A 9,800-nucleotide genomic window follows, 5' to 3' on the forward strand; every position below is an offset into this window, starting at 1 on the left:
TTTTAGCAACTTACCCAGAGCCTTTCCCAACTATTTGGTTTTCAGCCTCCCAAAAGCTGACTTGCTGCCCTGAATTTCCTGAGATATTATATTATATGGACTGTATCCTCATAGCCCAGTCTGAGTAAGATACAAGGTAGTTTATTCGTCAGTTCATAACACCCAAAGCAAATCTAGTGAAACGGAAGTCTCTAAATATATTTGCTTCTGTTTTTGAAAGGAACCTCCTAAAATCTTTCCTTTGGGATGAGATAGAATATAAATACATATTATTAAGTAATATAATTAACTTTAAATATTCAAAGAACAGCTATTTTATTATTATTGACTAACTATTACATGGAAGAAAATAATGTGACTTCTCTAGGGGTAGGGACTATTATCTTATTATTTATTCCTCTTCATGCACTGTATACAAGACCTGGTATACTAATTGTGCAAACCAGATATTTGAATGAATGAATGAATGAATGAAAGTTTCTTCTTAGGCTGGAAGTAGCAGGATTGAGGGTTGGGAGAAAGTGCTCCAAAGTGGAAATAGCATGGGTTTTGGAACCAGGCAGATCTTGGCCAGAATCCCAGATCTAGCACTTACCTGTCATGTGGCTTTGAGCTTGCCACTTACCTTTTATAGGCCTCAGTTTAAAAATCTGCACAATGAGGGTTGTGTGATGGTAATAATATCTATATTGCAGAGTTGTCATATAAATGATAAATAACGCACATAAAGCTCCAGGTACGTAGTAAGTGATAACAATGTGGAAACGTTATCACATTACTGGTCACTCACATCATTCACTGAAAATATGAATCCTAAAGAGCAGTTGAAACTCTCTCAGGATGCAAAGGGAAAATATTCTCAATATACCCTGAATTGATGGCACAAAAGTACGATGGGAATTAAAGCCTTTTATGTTTTGCATAAATCTTGAATAGCTTGTGAAATATCTCTGAGAAGATTAAAGCTTTCTGCAAGGCAGCTCAGACTACATCTATCACCTTCCCTCAGTATTAATGAAGAACTCTGTAACAGCTCAGAAGAATCACACGATCGAGTCAATATGCAGCTTTGCTTTGTAAATGCTCAGATAAGTACATGAGAAACTTCAATTAGGTTTCCTCTTTTCCAGGCAGCACGAGATACTATACAAAGCTTCATTTCTCAAGGGCTCTCATTTTAGTGTTTCTATAGTGATGTTGGCTACTTTTTTAAGCAACTGCTTTACACAGGGCTAGGCATTCAGGTCAGCAGAAGATAAGGCCACACCCTGGAGAAAGAAATGGGATGGCTCTGGCCCCAAGTCTACTACCCAAGCTTGGTCAGCACGGGCTCCTGTCCTATCCTTTGCTTCCTGATTAGCCCTCAACAATGATGACAGGTTGATGCCTGTGACATGACTCAGTTCCTGAACTCTTGCTGTCCCAATTCTGGAGACACAGCTCATGTCTCCTCCCTGGGAAGGCTGACCCTCCAGGAGCATGTCAGATGACCAAACTGGAAAACCAGAGGTCATCTCATTTGCATGCAGTTTATTACCTCTAGTTGGTCAAGTTTCAGGGCATGGAGTAGAAAACATTGAAACCAGAAGGGATCTTAACTGGTCCAACACCTTCCTTGTATTGATAAGAAACTAAGGGGTAACTATTTATGGGGGATCATGTCAGTGGGTAGAACTATAGCCAGTACCTCTGCTAGGTCATGTGGATGTATGCCCATTCTTCTAAAGACTTTTATAACTTAAAGGAAACAGAAAAAGAGAAAACCGGTGTCACTGTTCAACTCATTGCTACCAAAATTCAAGCTACATGTTCTCGTAAGAGTTAGTAATAGTATAGCATTTTTTATACAAAGGATAGTGTATTAAAATAAGTATGGGGCTTCCCTGGTGGCGCAGTGGTTGAGAATCTGCCTGCTAATGCAGGGGACACGGGTTCGCGCCCTGGTCTGGGAAGATCCCACATGCCGCGGAGCAACTTAAGCCCGTGAGCCACAACTACTGAGCCTGCGCGTCTGGAGCCTGTGCTCTGCAAAAAGAGAGGCCACAATAGTGAGAGGCCTGCGCACCGCGATGAAGAGTGGCCCCCGCTTGCCGCAAATACAGAAAGCCCTAGCACAGAAACGAAGACCCAACATAGCAATCAATCAATCAATAAATAAATCTTTAAAAAAAAAAAAATAAGTATGCATATACTTATGTTTATTTATTTATAACAAGATGTATACATCTACCTGCTTCTAAAAAAAAGGATTAACTCTTTTAACTTTAACTTTTAACAGTAAAACACATACAACAGAATAGTTAAAAAATAAATGTGAAATAAGTGAGACTAGTATCATATCGACTAAGGAACACAGGAGATAACTGAGTCAGGAAACTAGAATCAGATAATAACTATGAGTATTAAATTTAACTCTGAGATTCTTAGCAGCCAATGCCAAAAAGGAAAAAGAGCGTTTTAAAAGTTCAATTGTTACCTCTTTCAATGAATCATTGCAGCTCTTCCAGTAAAACAAACTGTTTCCTGGCACTGAATTGTAAGAGGAACTTACTGCATGGGTTTTTCTTCAAAGGAAACTGAATAATACAACAGAAAATACCTTTGATATCATCAAGTAGAAGATACAGAAATGGTACCAAATTAAAATATTCACTTGAATAGAAGTACAATATTAAGTCCTGTAAAGACTTTTTTGAATTGCATTTGTAGGCTGGTATAAGGGAGTTGGCACAAAGAAAGAAGCCCTGGGGAGAAAGAATGATGTGATCGGGAGGTAACATTTTAAATCCTGGACGTGCCTTTCGAAGCAAGTGGGCTAAATATGAACATGTGCACACACTAAGTGTGGAAGCCAAATTTCCCTCAGCCTCTAGAAAGCTGATGGTGTAGGAATGGTGTGGTGAGAACAGCTGAGCCCTCATTCACACCTCTGTAACCTTGTAATGCCAGCTACCTTGAAGGTTGCAGGGATTCTGAACGCTACTCTTTTGGTCCTGTTTTCAAACTGAGAAACTAGGGATACAGCACAGTTAAAAATCATCTGCTTCAGGAAGCAGGTAAATTGTGACAGCATAGCTTTCCAAAGTAGGCAACTTTCTACTCGTCTTAAGGAGCATGGTCAAGAACTGCCACCGTCAAGCCTGGGGAACTGGAGTATGGCGTGCTGTTGGGCAGAGTGACCAGTGATTGGAGCTGGCTGGGAGGAGCAGAGGGGAGATAGCATGTCTACTAAACAGCTCCTTTAACCTTGTGCCAGGATTCACAGGCCCATTCCTCTGGGGCTTGGGTGAGAAGACAAATAGAGTCCTATATTCTGTATATCCAAAAATTCAAAGTTATAGATAAACTAACCAAAGATGGATAAAATATACTCCATCTTCCTACCTTCATAAATATACCTTCAGAATATCAGACCATGTTCTGGAAAATCAGGTTCAATTTTAGAACCTCAAGTTCTGTGAGTTTTGCCCAAGTCGCCAGTCAGACCCCCTTGTCTTCCTACCTCCAGCTTTATCCTTCCTTGCGAAGGGTTCATTCACATGTGTGTGGACATCCTAGTCTGCATGTTCAAGCTCCTTTTATGCCTCCTTAGCCAGCTAAACAAACTGTAGCTTCCTGGGTCACCCCTCAGTCCAAAGGGTGCACAGGGCACTGGTAGAATTCACCCTAGGGAAGAAAAGAAGGACCCAGATAAGAGGATTGTGGAAACCCTGAAAGCAAGCTCAAGACATCTAGGCAGTTGATCTGGCTGTCTGGTGGGGATCTTGTCCTACCTCATTGTTCTATACAAGGTCTTCCTAAAGCTGCACCATTAGTCGAAGGAAACAACACTCACAGACAGAGGAGGGTCTAGGGTCCTCCCCGATGGGAATTCCTCTCAAATCTATTGTAGAAGACTTCCTTTGCACCCCGGGCAGCTCCTCTGGCTACCTCTACCAGCTCCCTCAGCCCATGTTTGCACAGGCTCCAGCGTCCCAACTTGTGACCCTGGAGTGATGAGCCATGCCCTGTGTGGAGTGCAGCCCACCCACTCACAGCTGCACCTGGTTCTGTCCGCGGTGCTGCTCATGTGGTTGGTTACTCTGGATGTAATGACCATCTTGACTACAAGGCAGTCCCTTGGGTCTACCTCATTCAGGTGCCTCTTCTTAATAACACCTGAAAGATTTCTTTCTCTTGGGACTTTATGACAGCAAGTAAGTCAGTTGAGAGGATGGGGTTTCAAGGAGACCTGGGTTAGAAGCCCAGATCTGCCACTTACTAGCTTTGTAAACTTTGGCAAGTTACTCAAACTCCCTAAGCTTCAATTTCCTCATCTGAAAAATGAAGAAGATATACTCACCCTGTAGGCTTAGTATAAGAATGAGATGAACCAATGTTTGTAAAATACTTAGCCAAGTGCGTGGCACATGGTAAATGTTTCATAAATGTCAAAGTTCTTACTACAGAAGTATTTCTAGGGCACCATTTCCTCCAAAATCTATACAGTTTCCTTCTAAGTCTGGCTTCTCAGTTTATCATTCAGGGCCTTTGGGAGTTGTCTTCATCCTTATCTCTTGTCTGTCCCTGATGTGACTTTCCTGTTTCTGCCAAGTAAATTTCCATACATCCTCACAAGTGACTCACACTTTCCGGCCTCATGGCTCTGCTCCTGTCATTACAGCTACAGTACGTTCAGCCTCTGAACAGCTTTTGGCATTGGACCTCCTCTCTCCAATTCCAGGTTTCAATTTGTGTCAAAACCTAGCTTAGTATTAACCTCTTCCAAAGAACCAGTGCCACTCTCCTTTACCACACGTGGAGGATTGTGTTTCCAACAATAGCTGTGATTGACCTCTCTGATCCAGCATCCTTTCTTGCAAAAGGGTTCTCCTACCCTTGAAACTGGGCAGACTCTGTGACTGCTTTGAACAATAAGATGAAGTCAGATATAGTTTCCAGTATTTCTGAGCCCACGCCTTAGGAAGACTGGAAGTGTCCATATTTAGCCATAGAATGCTCACTCTGGGTAAGGCAGATTACCTTGTTAGAAACCAGATCACCTTGAGATGGCCATGTGATAAGGAAGCCCAAGCTAGCTACGTGGAAATCCCATTTGGAGAGACAGAGATGCCTGCCGAACCCCAGCTGTTACCCATCTTGGAGGTAAGCAGTTTTCCTGATGGTCCCCAGTCATCCCCAGCTCCTGGTATTCATACTCCTGTGTAGTCTTTTTTTTTTTTTTTTAAACATCTTTATTGAAGTATAATTGCTTTACAATGGTGTGTTAGTTTCTGCTGTATAACAAAGTGAATCAGCTATACATATACATATATCCCCGTATCTCTTCCCTCTTGCATCTCCCTCCCTCCCACCCTCCCTATCCCACCCCTCTAGGTGGTCACAAAGCACCGAGCTGATCTCCCTGTGCTACGCGGCTGCTTGCCACTAGCTATCTATTTTACATTTGGTAGTGTATGTATGTCCATGACACTCTCTCACCCTGTCACATCTCACCCCTGTGTAGTCTTTTTGAACTAGGATTGGTCTGCATGACTTCTGAGAATAAGACATAAAAGACTGCAGCTTTCACCTTTCTCTCCCATCACTTGCTCTAGAGAAATTCAGCTGTCATGGAGCTTAGGTAAGTTGACATAAGGCACTCACTGGTAGCAAGTAGTGAAACCCAAGTTCAAGTTCAGGCTACAGGATTTCAAAGCCCAGGTGATTAGCCACTATACCTTCTACTTCTCCTAGAATTTATGAGAGCTCAAAATATACTTATTGCTGGGACTTCCCTGGTGGTCCAGTGGGTAAGACTCCATGCTCCCAATGCAGGGGGCCTGGGTTCGATCCCTGGTCGGGGAACTAGATCCCGCATGCATGCCACAACTAGAGTCTGCATGCCACAACTAAGAGTCTGCATGCCGCAGCTAAAGATCCCACATGCCGCAACTAAGACCCAGCGCAGCCAAAATAAATACATAAATAAATAAATATTTTTAAAAATATACTTATTGCTTAGTAACAATCCCCAAACCCCACACCACTCCTGTACATGAGCCAATGCATGTTTCATTTTCTAAGTGAAACTGCGTTAGATTTATTACACCGCAAATCTTCATTTAGTGTAAGCCAAAAAACACAGAGTATAGTCACTTTAATTATTTATTTTTATTGTTTCCAGTGCTTTGTCCAAACATTTTGTTTCATTTCTTTATATATACATGCAGGCTATTCCTTCTTCTATAGTATAAAATGTTTTTTAAAAAGTAGAAAAAAAAGTTTCATTTAATAACACCAAGCAGTTCTCTCTTTTGGCTCTGATTTCTTTCCTCTTCTCTCACATTTCTATACTGATATGTATTGAGAGGCTTAACTGCAATCTTAAGCCAAACAACACATACGTTCATCCACTGTGCCCCAGGGTGCTACTTTTGGACTAATGTATTAACGCTCTTTTACGCTGCTAATGCCAAGGTTTTGTTGCTCTCAACTTCATTGTTTAAATCTATTTTATGTTGCTTTTACATATGAGTGTTAATAGCAAGGTAACTTGCTGTTGACTTCTCAGTAGCCTCCTATTTGCAAGGCACTAGGCCATGCTCTGTGGGAGCTAAAAGAAGCTGCATTGAGGAGGCGTCCTGCCCTCAAAAAGCTTCAAGCTAGTGATGTTAATAAATCTAGCAGGCTTTCTTGGTGGGACAGCAGGAGGGGTGAGAAGGAATTCATTCTTTCATATCCCAAATATTTTTGGAGCACCTACAATGTTGCAGGCACTGTTCTAGGCATTTGGAAGTCATCTGTGACCAAAACAAATAAGTGTGTAGAGCTTATGCTCTAGTGGGGAGTGACAGATACTAAATAATAAACCTAATATATGAGAGTTATATTAGAAGGTGATGCACGTTACCTGAAAAAAACAGAGCAGGGTGAGGGAGAATCATATGTCTTCTTTTGATTGCTTCTCTATTCCAGGTGTGTTATAGGTGCTCCTAATCATCAAAATAACCCAATCCTGTAACTGGAAAAATAAGAAAATTTGGGCTCAGAGAAATTAAGCAACTTTGATCTTTATAATTTGAAGGCCACACGCCACTGTAGCCATGTTATCTCACTTTAGAAAAGCTAAAATAAAGATACAAACTAAGTTCACTAGAAGGAAATGAGAAAACAGTGAATTCTAAAGGGGCTTTGTGGAATTCTATAGGAGCTTTGTGGAAGGCTTCAGGGATAAGGTGGCATTTGATTTGGGTCTTAAAAAATAAGCAGAGAGGCTCCAGAAGCCCAGGTGCAGGCTGGCCGCTGAGGCCGAGGGAGGCATTTTTGAAGGGAAAGCCACGCCAACAAAGTACCAATGTACGGTGGATTAGAAATTTAAAAAAGAAAGCCAGGAGAGAGAGGAACTTCAAGATGACAGAGGAGTAAGACATGGAGATCACCTTCCTCCCCACAAATACATCAAAAATACATCTACATGTGGAACAACTCCTACAGAACACCTACTGAACGCTGGCAGAACACCTCAGACTTCCCAAAAGACAAGAAACTCCCCACGTACCTGGGTAGGGCAAAAGAGAAAAGAAAAAACAGAGACAAAAGAATAGAGACGGGACCTGCACCTCGGGGAGGGAGCTGTGAAGGAGGAAAGGTTTCCACACACTAGGAAGCCCCTTCACTGGTGGAGAGGGTGTGAGCCACGGCTATCAGCGCAGACACCAGAAACGGGCATGAGACACTAAGGCTGCTGCTGCAGCCACCAAGAAGCCTGTGTGCAAGCACAGGTCACTATCCACACCTCCCCTCCCAGGAGCCTGTGCAGCCCGCCACTGCCAGGGTCCCGTGATCCAGGGACAACCTCCCCGGGAGAACGCACAGCACGCCTCAGGCTGTTGCAATGTCACGCCGGCTTCTGCCACCTCAGGCGCGCCCCGCATTCCGTACCCCTCCCACCCCCTGGCCTGAGTGAGCCAGATCCCCCTAATCAGCCGCTGCTTTAACCCCGTCCTGTCTGAGCGAATAACAGATGCCCTCAGGCGACCTACATGCAGAGGCAGGGCCAAATCCAAAGCTGAACCCCAGGAGCTGTGCGAACAAAGAAGAGAAAGGGAAATCTCTCCCAGCAGCCTCAGGAGCAGCGGATTAAATCTCCACAGTCAACGTGATGTACCCTGAATTTGTGGGATACCTGAATCGACAACGAATCATCCCAAAATTGAGGCGGTGGACTTTGGGAGCAACTGTAGACTTGGGGTTTGCTGTATGTGACTGACTAGTTTCTGATTTTATGTTTACCTTCCTATAGTTTTTAGCACTTGTTATCATTGGCGGATTTGTTTATTGGCTTGGTTGCTCTCTTCTTTTTTTTATTATTTTTTTATTCTTTTATTTTAATAATATTTTTTAATTTTTTACTTTAATAACTTTATTTTATTTTATTTTATTTCTTCTTTCTTTTTTTCTCACTTTTCTTCTAAGCCACGTGGCTGACAGGGTCTTGGTGCTCTGGCTGGGTGTCAGGCCTGAGGCTCTGAGGTGGGACAGCCGAGTTCAGGACACAGGTCCACCAGAGACCTCCCGGCCCCATGTAATATCAATCGGCGAGAGCTCTCCCAGAGATCTCCATCTCAACGCTAAGACCCAGCTCCACTAAACGACCAGCAAGCTGCCAAAACACTAGCAAGATAGGAACACAACCCCACCCATTAGTAGAGAGGCTGCCTAAAATCATAATAAGTTCACAGACACCCCAAAACACACCACCGGATGGGGTCCTTCCCACCAGAAAGACAAGATCCAGCTTCATCCACCAGGAAACAGGCACCTGTCCCCTCCACCAGGAAGCCTACACAACCCACTGAACCAACCTTACCCACTGGGGGCAGACACCAAAAACAATGGGAACTACAGACTTGCAGCCTGTGAAAAGGAGACCCCAAACACAGTAAGTTAAGCAAAATGAGAAGACAGAGAAATACGCAGCAGATGAAGAAGCAAAGTAAAAACCCACCAGACCAAACAAATGAAGAGGAAATAGGCAGTCCTTGAAAAAGAGTTCAGAGTAATGAAAGCAAAGATGATCCAAGATCTTGGAAATCGAATGGAGAAAATAAAAGAAACATTTAACAAGGACCTAGAAGAACTAAAGAGCAAACAAACAATGATGAACAACACAATAAATGAAATTAAAGATTCTCTAGAAGGAATCAATAGCAGAATAACTGAGGCAGAGGAACGGATAAGTGACCTGGAAGATAAAATAGTGGAAATAACTACTGCAGAGCAGAATAAAGAAAAAAGAATGAAAAGAATTGAGGACAGTCTCAGAGACCTCTGGGACAACATTAAACACACCAAAATTCGAATTATAGGGGTCCCACAAGAAAAGAAAAAGAAAGGGACTGAGAAAATATTTGGAGAGATTATAGTTGAAAACTTCCCTAATATGAGAAAGGAAATAGTCAATCAAGTTCAGGAAGCACAGAGAGTCCCATAAAGGATAAATCCAAGGAGAAACACTCCAAGACACATATTAATCAAACTATCAAAAATTAAATACAAAGAAAAAGTATTAAAAGCAGCAAGGGAAAAGCAACAAATAACATACAAGGGAATCCCCATAAGGTTAACTGCTAATCTTTCAGCAGAAACCCTGCAAGCCAGAAGGGAGTGGCAGGACATATTTAAAGTGATGAAAGGGAAAAACCTACAACCGAGATTACTCTACCCAGCAAGGATCTCATTGAGATTCAACAGAGAAATTAAAACCTTTACAGACAAGCAAAAGCTAAGAGAATTCAGCACCAGCAAATCAGCTTTAC

The sequence above is a fragment of the Eubalaena glacialis genome, chromosome 4 (genome assembly GCF_028564815.1).
Source record: "Eubalaena glacialis isolate mEubGla1 chromosome 4, mEubGla1.1.hap2.+ XY, whole genome shotgun sequence".
NCBI lineage: Eukaryota > Metazoa > Chordata > Mammalia > Artiodactyla > Balaenidae > Eubalaena > Eubalaena glacialis.